Source organism: Procambarus clarkii, chromosome 88, assembly GCF_040958095.1.
Source record: "Procambarus clarkii isolate CNS0578487 chromosome 88, FALCON_Pclarkii_2.0, whole genome shotgun sequence".
NCBI classification, from domain to species: domain Eukaryota; kingdom Metazoa; phylum Arthropoda; class Malacostraca; order Decapoda; family Cambaridae; genus Procambarus; species Procambarus clarkii.
The window spans coordinates 19,954,059-19,967,029 of record NC_091237.1 but is presented as its reverse complement, the minus strand read 5'-3'; the positions used below and the strand labels follow the sequence as shown (position 1 = coordinate 19,967,029).

The 12,971-nt window shown below is 39.9% G+C and overlaps 1 long non-coding RNA gene across 1 annotated transcript; it reads right to left on the bottom strand.

Annotated features, from left to right (window-relative positions):
- Positions 1-5,355: 5,355 nt before the first annotated feature.
- Positions 5,356-11,283, bottom strand: LOC138359024 (uncharacterized). Its single transcript, XR_011225733.1, has 3 exons — positions 11,205-11,283; positions 6,592-6,718; positions 5,356-6,474 (listed from the first exon to the last, which is right to left on the bottom strand). It is a non-coding gene; the product is annotated as an uncharacterized lncRNA (long non-coding RNA).
- Between the last annotated feature and the right edge of the window lie 1,688 nt (positions 11,284-12,971).

Below are 12,971 nucleotides of genomic sequence, written 5' to 3'. Positions count from 1 at the left end.
CATAAAAAAATAATATTTCTTAAAGAGGGCACTGGGACCTACCCTGACTGGCCTATTGCACCTCCAGCCCAACTATGTCATCTTGAAAAGTTAGATGAGGCTAGCCTCGGCCTGAATCCTTGGATACACAAACAGACAGACATTCTCTTTTTTATATACAGGTTACGGTAATTTTTAATCAAACAATTATGATCCGAATTCAGTCTTTACTTATTCAGAATCATGTTAATTTTTGTAGAGTCAAATATTTAACAAGCTATAATGAGACGTTTTCCACCTGGCCAAGGGAACAGATACAAAGCTCAGCTAGTAGTAGCCAAGAGTCTTCTCTGATCAGAGTTGATTTCTCTGAGGAACGGTGGTGGTCGATGAGGCAATCTCCACTCCCTCCCTGTCTTTACGTGACGCAATAATGCTTTGTGAGCATCGTATACAGAGCGGTGTTTCTACTGAAGTCTCTACAACCATAACTATATTGTTTCGACGTTGTCATTAATCCGTTATTACTTTATTAAAAATGTGGACGTTTGTCCATATATATATATTTACCGCTAAATGAATGTGTATGTGACTTTTCATTTCCTTTCTCTCTATCTCTCTTCCTCCATCTCTTCTTTTCCCCTATTTCTCTCCCTCCCCACTATCTCCCTCTCGTTCTCTCTCTCCCTCTCTCTACCTCTTTCAACACAGTCCCTCTCCTACCTCCTCTCTGCTCTCTCTCACCACATTCCCTCTCCCTTTGCCATCCTGTTTGTCTCTCTCTCCCCTTTTTCTGTCTGTCTCTGCCGTTGTACCTTTCTGTCTCAAAACATGCAATAAATGCCCAGAAAACACACAATGTATCACAATATTTGTATTATTGTTACTTTGATAGTGTTGTAACAACGTTGTAAACAATCAGCAGCTGAAAAACTGTTGAAAACCTAGCTCCTATTTAGACTTCATGGAAGCTACTGATCTTATTAGAGTGGGGAAAATGGGGCCAACCTGCCTATGACAGCCCTCTACCACCAATGTGTCATCCAGACAATGTAAGTGAGGCTAGCCACAAGTGCTTCTCCTACCTCAGAGAGAGACAGTCTCTTTTATAGACGTAATTTATAATTATTTATGTATGATTATTTAGAAAGAGTACTATTATTATTGCATGGTAATTATTAGTATATTATAAAACCTCTTTTATGTTACTTTTATTAGAATGTTGCAAGCATTAACTTTTATTTTCTTATATAGTCACCTGAAAAAAGTATTCTTGCATTCCTTTGTTTACTATTGATTTAAAAATAAAGGTAAGTCATAGTAGTTGAAATGTACTGAGAACCATATTATAACATTAACTAATCATGTGAACATTTTTTAAATTGTTGAAGTAGTGGTATATTTTGACCATCAACTATTGCCAAAACTAAGTTTCATAATTTTTTGCAGAGCTTATTTAGGATAAGAGCTTTGTGATTATTCTTTTTGAGCAAATTATAGATATGTCTAATAGCTACTTGTGCCATATTTTATTGACATTTTTTTCTTGAGGGAGAGAGCTAGAGTGAAGTGCGCTGTATGCACATTGTGCACCTTGTAATATATGTACACACATTTATACATATGTCTGGGATGTACAAGATGTTCGAATGGCTTGAAGCTAACGAAAGACTTAATCCAGCCCTGACTGTGACGTGCCTTGTTCAAAATCTATATAAGTACACTCATGTGCCTTGGGTAGGGTGTAGAAAACTTCATGTTGGATAAGTAACCTCTGATCCAGCAAAGAAACCACTCTCCATCCGTTCTACTTCAAGGAGCTGACAAAAAGTATCTGATATATAAACCATATAAGTATTTACATATTAGATACAAAAAAACAATGTTAATGTGTCGTTTATAATTATATATTAGATGCAGAAACAAATTTAAGTTTCTTGATCACTAGACGTATCATACGTGAGATATGTACATGGAAGCTGAATACACTAGGAAATTTCCAAGTTATGGGATATACTGTCCTCTACTACTCATAGCCAAGACTGCACTTCTGGTGTGAAGATAAGTTACCGATTACGACTAAATGCCATAAGTAAGAGCCCATCTATATGTGTAGATCTTCGTAAAATATAACTATATCAATGCTGTAACCTGCTTAGCTTGACGAATACTGGGGTTCAGAGCTAATTTTGTGCCTCTGGCTGTAGCTTATACTTTTTTCTGTAGTATACGTATATACATGACAGATTTAACTGTCGCCTTGACGTGGTCACATATATTTGTATATCTTGTACAGCTTCTGAAGCAAATGCAATATTTTATAGACTGTATGACTATCATGAAATAGAAAGTGGAGACCAGGTGAGAAACTCTTACGTAATAAATGAACGGTCACTCCTCCTTGGGGAGTTGGCTGGGGGGAGGAATTACATAATATTGTTAAACTCTAAATAAAACTAATTATAGAAAGTCAGCGCTGTTAATCAGGTTTCACTTAATCAGTTAACTCTCCAATAACAGCTCTTTTTAACCTCAGTATATTTATAAAACGGATTCAGACTGAGGAAAACTCGGAAAGATGGATGTTTCCATCCGTCTGGGGTATACACATTTTGAAGAGGGAAACTAAAGTATCATTTCACGCATACACAGTGTATATTTACGACGATAGTTAGATATTATTAGTGCTGAGAGTCATTAGGTGGCTAAATGAGGTCAGTTTGGCCATTCCCAGAGCTGACGCCCCTTCCACCATCTATTGTCAGCTGGGGGAACTGTGGGTCACGTGACCTGGCAGCCGATGACGCCATATTAGACGTTTGTTATTGTTGTGGTAGTTGAAGTGATGCTGGCGGGGTAGGTGACCTGTTCACTCTCTGGCCCTTATTCGTGCCCCTCCAGTCAGGACCAGTGCCATATGTGTGCCACACGCCCTCCACGCCCCGCCACCACCAGCCAGGTGAGAGGTGCCAGGTGCCAGGGGGGAGATATAGTAGAGCAGGCTGTGCCTCTCGCTATGGGGGCAAGGTTTTCTAATATGAATTTTTTTTTCCTCTTCGTTAACCTTGTTCGTTATATGAACCATTGGGAACCTTCTAGTGTTGGTATGTTGTAGTTCACTACATACTACATGTTAGTCTCAACTATTTAATACGCCTAGCTAGAGTGAATGTGGTGGCCAATGCCTGACATATATATATATGCTGGTCATTTAAATTGATAATTTAGCTTAAAAAATAAGCACACATTTGATTGCTGGTGTAATTAAAATTGTCACCTTAATAAGTTTTTCAATTTTTGTTTTAATTATTAAAATACTGGCAAAATTTAAGTTGACTCAATAATGTGAGTTTAGGTTTTATAGAAAGGGTTTTTGTCATATTTAACAAAATTTTCAATTAAGGAGAGATTTCTGCCAAGGCCAAGTAACCAAAGGTGTGGTTAAATTGTCAGAATGCAGCAGCAGGAACTTTGTCAAGTACTGTACAATGAGCTTCTTGCTTGTTTCTCATTTCCTTGTTAATTATAGAACTGTTGAGTTGACCCAACTTGTCCTCTTACAAATAACGTCACTTTTTTGCTCGTATGCGTTACGGCCAAAAATTGCAATATTAGAAAATGGATATTTATTTTCCAAATGATATAGACCCAAAACAGCAAGTTTTGGGTTCCCTGGTAGGTTAGGAGAGCAGCAAGTTCACCTAAGGTTTCAAAACATCATGAAAACTTAATTTAGTGACCTAACAGACTAAGCCAGAGGACCCAAAACAAAAAACAGGACCATACGTCACTTTCGTGAGCCAATTCCATTTTCTAGTACAGTACTGTACGACAATTTTTAGCCTTTGTGTGCAAATGAGCGAAAAGCGACGTTATTTGTAAGGGGACAGGTTGATTAGCCAACATTGTTAATTTTTTACTGAAAATCTTGTTTTCTGGCTTGACATATCCTGTTCACACCTAAGGTGTTGGTGTATTATGTGTGTGTCACTTGGCACCATTACTGCTTTTCCTATTTGGTATCCTCTAATTCAAGAGTACAGTATTTGAAGTAGTTGACAACTATAGCAAATATGATTATTATTTGAACCTCGGCAAAGACTTGGTTCTGCAAGACGAGCTACTATACTTACGAAGGTCGAAACACATGATATTCAGAATTTAATTTAATTAAAGTCTGAATTTACCAGAGGGCCACCATCTCTTTAGTGGCTTTGATGAGGTCAGGAATCCGGTGGCTTGTCAAAGGTTTCCCCTATTTGTGTTGATTTTATTGAGCTGGATTTTAAATTTTAGAAATGATTTAAGATTTACAGCTTTGGCAGGTATGCATTTCCATGGGTTTATAACCCTATGGGTGAAAAAGTATCTCTTGTTTTCTGTCCTACATTGTGGCTTCTTGAGCTTGAAACTATTGCTCCCTGTTTGTGTTACCTCTCAACTTTTGAAGACATTGTCTGGGTCATTATCCTCCAAATTTTTCAGTGTTTTAAAAGTTTTGGAGGAAACAAGCATAACTAGATTATGGAATGGATGAAAGAGAGAACAGAGGTTCAGAATAAATGGAGTGAAGCCAGAGTGGATGAATGTTACTAGTGTTGTGCTGCAGGGCTCTGTATTGGGCCCATTAAGTTTAATAATTTACATCAATGACTTTGATACTGGAGTGACTAGTGTAATCAGCAAATCTGTATACAACACACAAGTATAGCATGTAGTGAATACCCTGTACATAAGAATGGCAAATAAACATTGGCCATGCTATAGGAGTGAACTAACATTCCTGGACTTATCAGGCACATGTATTACTAATTGAACCATGATGAGCTCAAAAGTATCTTGACAAAGTACTACCATACTTACTTGAAGTTTAGAAGGCACTGTTTAATACCACAGTCGAAGTCTTAAGAGATAATCGTCCAGTATTTTGTCATAAATCCCTCATGTTCCTGTGAATTGATTGTGTACTTACAATGCTGGGTGAAAAAATGCAATTTGTTTTTAACATGAGGAAAAGGCTTTGCCATATACTGCATCAGATATAGTTATGGAGCAATCAAATTGTGAGAGGGACTTGAGATTTATTGCTAACAGTGATCTGAGGCCAAGACATCAATACCTGAAATAAACCCAGCATGGTACTGGGATTTATAAGTAGTAGCATAAGCAACAGAAGGACAAATATCATTCAGTATTAGATATTTGGATCAAATACTATACTGTACCATATGATGATATGTGGTTGTGCAAATATCACACATCCTTCTCACTCTCCTAGCCTTGATCATCTGTAATTTGTCAGGGAAGAGGCAAAATCAAAGCCCCATGAATGGGGAAGGAAGGAAGGGTTCAAGGAACCACCAAAGACCCACCAGAAAGAGGTGTTTCATTATATTTAATGCTGGTTTCTTTTACATTGGTAATGTAATAAAAGCATCAAGCTGTGATTATTCTTATTTGTATTTGATATCCTATAATCATGTAACCATTTATAGCCAGGAAATGTTCAGTACAGTATTGTAGCCATTTAAACACATTTTAAAATCACCTGTGTTGTTTTGAAAAAGTTTCTTAGAATAAACTAAATACTGTACATAAAATAAAATGGCATTTAATAAAATAATTACAAAAAATTATTTAATAATACATTATAGAATAAATACAATGTATAATATTAATATCACTTCAGTAAGGCACAGTAACACCAGTGATATAGCAAGAGGTAGCTTTTTCAATTATATTTAAATCCTCCTCCATATGTAATTTCTCAAAGAGCTCTTCTCATGTTGTACCATTATTTGTTGAGAGCTGCCAGCCCATCTAAGGTCTTGAGTGTCAGTGTCATTTGTAGTGTTCTTGAATGCAATACAGTTCTGTATTTTTTTTTTTTACTTCTATGCTGAAGTCAAGGCATCTGTTAAGATCTTTAGGTAGAGGAAGTTGATCCTAGATAATGATGAAGCAGGCAGCACCATTTTATACTGCGGACATGGCAGCCATTTTGTCAAGGGATGCCATTTCTGGTTCTCCCTATGCAAGTGCTCAAAAATTTCAATTAATTTGGTATTTTTATCACTGCCAATGTTTTGTCAGTGAGCATTTAAACTTTTCTGTGGCTTTGTATAGATGTGTAGGTATCATCTACAGGATGTTTTCCTTCACCTGGCTGGTAACACCCAATATGACATCAGTATTATCATGCTTTGTCAACATTTCATTGAAGTGGTAAACACAGCTTTTGATGTGCAAAATAATGTTTTCAGTTCATTTTCTTTCAAATCTAGATGCTGAATGGGTCCCCATGGCCATGTTTTAAGAGAGCATTATTACTAATAGTTATAAGGGTCTTGGTAGTACAGTCGAGTTCATTCTCAACTTCCAATCGGGAATCCTGGGTTAGATTATCGGGCTGGGACAGACATGGCTGGGCACATTTCCTTTCGCCTAATTTTGCTCTTCACCTAGCAGTAAATAGGCACCCAGGAGTTAATAAACCTGGGGAAGGTCAGTGGTTAGTTTTTTAGGGCCTCAATATAAGCCTAACATTATATAAATAAATATATATAGAGTATATATAAAATATAAACACAAACCTCATACATATACACATACATAGGGTGTCGCTGGTGGCTAAGTGGACAGCATGCTGGATACGTGGTCCTGTGGTCCGGGGTTTGATTCCCGGAGCCGGTGGAAACAAAAATGGGCAGAGTTTCTTTCACCCTGATGCCCTTGTTACCTAGAAGTAAATAGGTACCTGGGAGTTAGACGGGCTGCTTCCTGTGTGTGTGTGTGAGTGAGTGAAAAAAAGTTAGTACAGTAGTTAGTAACAGTTGATTGACAGTTGAGAGGCGAGCCAAAAGAGTGGAACTCAATCCCCGCAAGCACAACTAGGTGAATACAGGCTGCCTGTCCCCAACAAAACAAATTATATTATCTGTTCTTGTGTGGAGAGGAGGCCTAAAGGTGATGTTACTGGCATTGATGTAAACATAAAACAGTTGTCCATGGGAATTCCTGCCTCATTCCATAGTTGATACTGTACATCCAAATCATATTACACATATAATGCAGTTAAACACTACTTTTAATTTTCATGGGAGGTTCTAAACATCGTTCTAAAGGGTCATCTATACCAGCTTTTGCATTAAGGAAGTGTGTTAAATAAAGCAATTCCTTACTTCTGCAAAGTCTGCAGTTTTCCAAAATGCCCTTAACTGCTTCGTGCCAATGATGGACATTCTGTAAGCAATGGATTAAATTTGTTGGCTTTGACAATTTCTTGATTGTGTGAAAGCAGCTTTTTGCATACTGATATTGGCATGGGGTGGAATAATATTGGACCCCTATAAAATTCAGATGCACTACAGTATCACTATCCAGCTCTTCTAGCTTCTGCTGAGCTTGGTTATGAAGTTGGCCACCCATTCTCTACCAGATTTGGCACCTGCTGCTTGAGTGGTCTTGGCTTTCCCATAGTCTTAAATTGTTATCTTTGTGGTTTACCTGTTGGGCTGATGCTGGCTGAGGATGCTTTACTGCTTTCTCTTGTCAGTGTTATTTTGCTGCTTTTGAAGCAATGTGTTGTGTTCCCCATTATACCTGTGATGGGAGATATCTCTTTCCTCTTTGAATTTTGTCTGTGGTATGCTCTCATCTTTTGATGCTTGGACTGTTCCTGTTTGCATCAGCCTTTGACCGGAGGCCAGTGCAGTCACTCGTCTCCCACTCGCCCTGCCAGTCAGCTTCCATGGCCTACTCTCCTGCGGTGTCCACCCTCTACAGTGGTTACCTACCATGTGGTTACAATGTAGTGATTCTGTAGATTCCAGTGTAGGGGTTTGAGGCAGCCGCCCTTGTAGTGTTAGGGTATCCGTCCTTATAGTGTGGGAGTTTGGGGCACATCTTTCCTTATAGTGGGTGTTTGGGGCATCTTTCCTTATGGTGTGGGAATGGGGAGGCACCCATTTGGTTGTCCTCATGGTCAATGTATCTATTTTCATTTCTTTTTGAAGAAGTGGGAGGTGGATGGTGCCTCCATCCTGTGGCTTTGTGGGGAATTTGCCCATCTGTTGGTAGGCCTGTTTGCTTCTGCATAATCCTGGCAGTTTCTTGTCTATATAACAACTCTGTTTCTGGTTTGTGGTATTTGTAGAGATCACATTTTCACTAGCCTGAGGATGAGCTTATCTATTCTCCTCCTCCCCTAGTCCAGATGGATCCTTGCAAGTTTGTTTCCAGGCCTCCATGTGGGCGATTTCTAGCCTAGTTCCAAGATCTTCTCACTGATTATTGTGACCCCTTGCCTTCCTTTGGTGGTTCCTTCACTTGCACTTTCAGGTGCATTAATTATCTTTAGTCAGCTCACAATTGGAAGGTTGGTACAGTTAGACCGGCGACTCAAGGCTGCCACCAGGCAAGGAGTACTTAACTACTGCGGTCCTAGTTGTCAGAGGTGTTCACATTTTCCTTGCCGATATACGTGTTATTTTGTTCGACTTGTCTCGTAGCCAAGTCCACCTCTTGGATAAGGTGATGTAGCATCCCCTGCTCCATGCACTTCTGTGAAGTGCATGGAGCCACTGAGGGAGCCTTCCCAGAAAAAAACCTCCATAGCCCTACTTAAAACATTTTAGGAAGCTAAAAGGTATATTCACACATTTCATGTGGAATGACCTTGGCATTCTAGATACTGTACTGCAATGTATAACAAATAAAACAATAACAAGTATTTGCTGGAAAAAAATCCACTAAGGCTTTACAGTCTGGGTGATAATTGCATTAGAAAGGGCGTTTCCTTGACAAGATTTTCAATCCTATTATGAAGTGCATTGTTTCCTAGTTTTTTTTCTTATAGCTTGCTGTGATATGGAATGGTTTTTTGATGTTAAAAAAATTTGATCTTTGTGTTTTATACTGAATTTATATCGAGCTCTAGATTTCAAATGATTTAACCTACGTAAGTCCTACAACAGTGTTGTCGAGTATCATTTTTTTAACTTTAGGTACTGTATTTTCTTTATATACGAGTACAATACAGTACCAGCATTACTGGACTGCTATTTATTTCTGTGATGTTACTGGGATTTTTATGGGCTCCCACATTTTAGGAAGGCCACGAATGGTTCACATACCCATAAAATATAGATCGGCCATTTTGATAGCTGCATACAGTGTGACAGGACAGGACACTTTACTCGACTCAGGCAGTGCAAAATGTCTCGGTTACATATCTTTACGAAATTTATGTTTTACAAATACAGTATACTGTAAGCTGAAACTGAAACTAGAAACGGCTACAAAGAGAAACAGAAGCACAAAGAAAAACAAATATAGAAAAAGTGAATGATCTAATTGAGTACAATTTCTGCTTCTGTTTCTCTTTGTAGCCGTTTCTCATATTATATATATACAGTACAGTAGATATTTGCATATAATGTATCTTAATATATTAACAAATAAATTCTTTCCAGGTTCCAGCCTGCATCTCCAAGTAGAAGTCATTAGAAGTCTAAAGTGAGTGTTTGAAACATTTTTTTATAAATAAATTGCTCGTTCTAATAACTGCACACTGCAAATGTTATGTATACTTTAGTAGGATTCCCTGTATCACCTTAAAGGTCATCTGCAACACAGAATTTTAAGTAGTTGTCTACATTACTCTCTCTTCACCTGCATACATCATATTTGATATCCAGTTCCCAATTTTTTTTACATATGGCCTGTATTCTAGAGAGGCGGTGTTCAGACACCTTTCTCTGAACATTGTTATATTGATCTCCCGTATATCCACATACAGTATACTGCACAACCTAAGTTACCTCACATAACCCTGTAGCAGAGTTTTAAGTGCAGTGGGTTCACAACCGAACGGTCTCGGGGTTCGGTTCACATTCAGGACAGAAATTTTGGTGCATTTCCTGACACTGCAAAAAATGATGACCTGTTCACCTAGCAGTAAATAGGGACCCAGGAGTTAAGCGACTGCTTTGGGTTACATCCTGATTTTAGTTTAGTTTATTATGCATCCCATACACAGCTTGTGGGTGGTAGTGGAAATGGTTACAGTGGCACATGATGGGTTCAGGGACTGAACCCACAACTTCTTTAGCCAAACATCCTCGGAAAGAAAATTATGAAATCACTATTTTGTCATAATTTTAATCTGGCTCAGGTTTTAGATCCTACTACTGGTGGACCTTGATAAACCTACCAGGCTTCCTTTTCTTACCTCCGGGAACAAACCCATTTTGCCCATGTACCCGAAGCAAAGAGGGTGACGTTTTCTATGAATCCCTCAGAAACGTTTACACAGAAAACTGAACACTTTATGGTTAACTAGTAAAATAATTTAGGTCTATTTGAATTCTACCATGTCATGTGTTGTCGCCAAATTGTCACTTAGTTGTGCTTACGGGGGTCGAGCTTCAGCGCTTTGGTCCCGCCTCTCAACTGTCAGCCTACTGGTGTACAGGTTTGAGCTTATCGAGCTCGATTATATCTACATTTCAAACTGTATGGAGTCAGCCTCCACCACATCACTTTCTAATCATTCCATTTATTAACTACTCTGATACACTGAAAAAGTTCTTTCTAATGTCTCGGTGGCGCATTTGGGTACTCTGTTACCACTTGTGCCCCCTTGTTCGAGTATCACCCGTGCTAAATAATGTCCTTATCTATCCTGTCGATTCCCCTTACAATTTTGTATGTGGTGATAATGTCTCTTCTAACTACACCTCAGAGACATGGAAGTCTAGTACAGACTAAAGATGTCTCCGAAATGCACCCAAGTCAATATGGTCAAACATGAATCACTATCACACAAGGGGCCTGATGGCTGAGTGGACAGCGCTCGGTATTCGTAGTCCTAAGGTTCAGAGTTCGATCCCCGGTGGAGGCGGAAACAAATGGGCAGAGTTTGTTTCACCCTGATGCCTCTGTTCACCAAGAAGTACATAGGTACCTGGGAGTTAGACAGCTGCTACGGGCTGCATCCTGGGGGATGTGTAACAAAAAGGAGGCTTGGTCGAGGACCGGGCCGCGGGGACACTAAGCCCCGAAATCATGTCAAGATAACTTATAGATTTAACCAACAAATTTTAAAATCAAGGGCAACTTGGCAATCTTAGTCACCAGTTATCAAAACTTAAGTCACTGTGGACTTGACACAATAATGACTGATATGATACACTGATCCTCCCCAGAGTGATGACAGGTCTTACCTTACTGACAGATGACAGATATAATAACTCTTGGTCCAACTGGTCTGAGCACACACACCCACCTCAAACTATCTTCCCCAGCCTAATGACTAATCAAGTAAGGATGGACAAGAGGTTAACACCTCAATGCCAACCTTAGCATAAATAAGTTATCCCTTTTCATATTGCTCTTAATTACATAATAAACAGAAATTCATATATAAATAAATATTGAGGAACATTCACAGATGTTGTTCTCGGGTAACGTAATATTGAAGTTTAGCAGTTATTTAAATATAATTACCCAGATGAAAGGTTGGTAGCCCTGTTGTGACCCTCGGACACGCTTACCACTGGCCGGCTTCTGACACACAGCACTCGCTAACGAGGCAATTTGGGTAGTTTGTCATCACACAAACAAAAACATTCTTGGTGTTATTTACGTCCTAATTTTATATGGAATTTATATAATACTGACAGTATATGAAGTATTAGATACATTTATCACTAAAAAGTTAGGGACAAGTGTATATTTTGGGTACACTTATATACGTAGAGTATACTTATATTTTGGTATACATTGGGACATAACACCACAACAGCTGCCCTCGTACCACTCCACCACTGTACCACAACAGCTGCCCTTGTACCACTCCACCACTGTACCACAACAGCTGCCCTTGTACCACTCCACCACTGTACCACAACAGCTGCCCTTGTACCACTCCACCACTGTACCACAACAGCTGCCCTTGTACCACCACCACTGTACCACAACAGCTGCCCTTGTACACTCCACCACTGTACCACAACAGCTGCCCTTGTACTACTCCACCACTGTACCACAACAGCTGCCCTTGTACCACTCCACCACTGTACCACAACAGCTGCCCTTGTACCACCACCACTGTACCACAACAGCTGCCCTTGTACACTCCACCACTGTACCACAACTATACCTCTCGGACAGAGGGTGACCATTTAGTGTGGAGTGTACGGCTGGTATTGTCTTGCTGCACCACTGACAACAATGGTCTCAAGTAAAGCCATTGTTTTCTTGGTGTTGGGATGTGGGGGGTTGTGGTGGCGTCCTTGTCTCCCAGTTGTCTGGGATGCCTCGTTGTTCCATTTGACCTAAAACTACTAGTGTTAATATAGGTCTGGCCTTGGTTCCAACACCTTTAAGGCACCCTTGAGGTGCCTTAAAGGTGTTGGACGATGTTATGTGGACGAGTCACGACGTCCACATAACTTCTCCACTCCTGGTGGTAGGCTTCACGTGCCCTGCATACGGAGCTCTCGGTAATGCATTCATATATTTTTTACACATGTGGGTATTGAAACAGACGACTTCCGACTCCTGTTATTAGAGTTAGGGCTTTCCCTTCCCATATCTCATGGTAACCCTTACCCTACTAGTTTTCTCTGGAACACGATCTGCCACTGTGTTTACATCATGGTTCCTTATCATTACTTGGTGAAAAGGAATGAACAGTTGTGGGTTGTCGCCCAATCAATCCTCCCTGGCCAGAGCTCGAACCCAGGCGAAATCACTGGTGATGCGAGGGGGGCGAGTGTGCTACCTCTCCGCCAGTTTGTCAAACGTACGAAATTTTAATTGGGCGAAAGTGTGTAGTATTGTTGGTCTCCCCTTGTTCCTCGTGTTCTTATTGTAGATATGTATGTGGCCACCCCTCGCTGTGGCCACCCTCACTGTGGCCACCCTCGCTGTGTGGCCACCCCTCGCAGTGTGGCCACCCCTCGCAGTGTGGCCACCCCTCGCTGTGT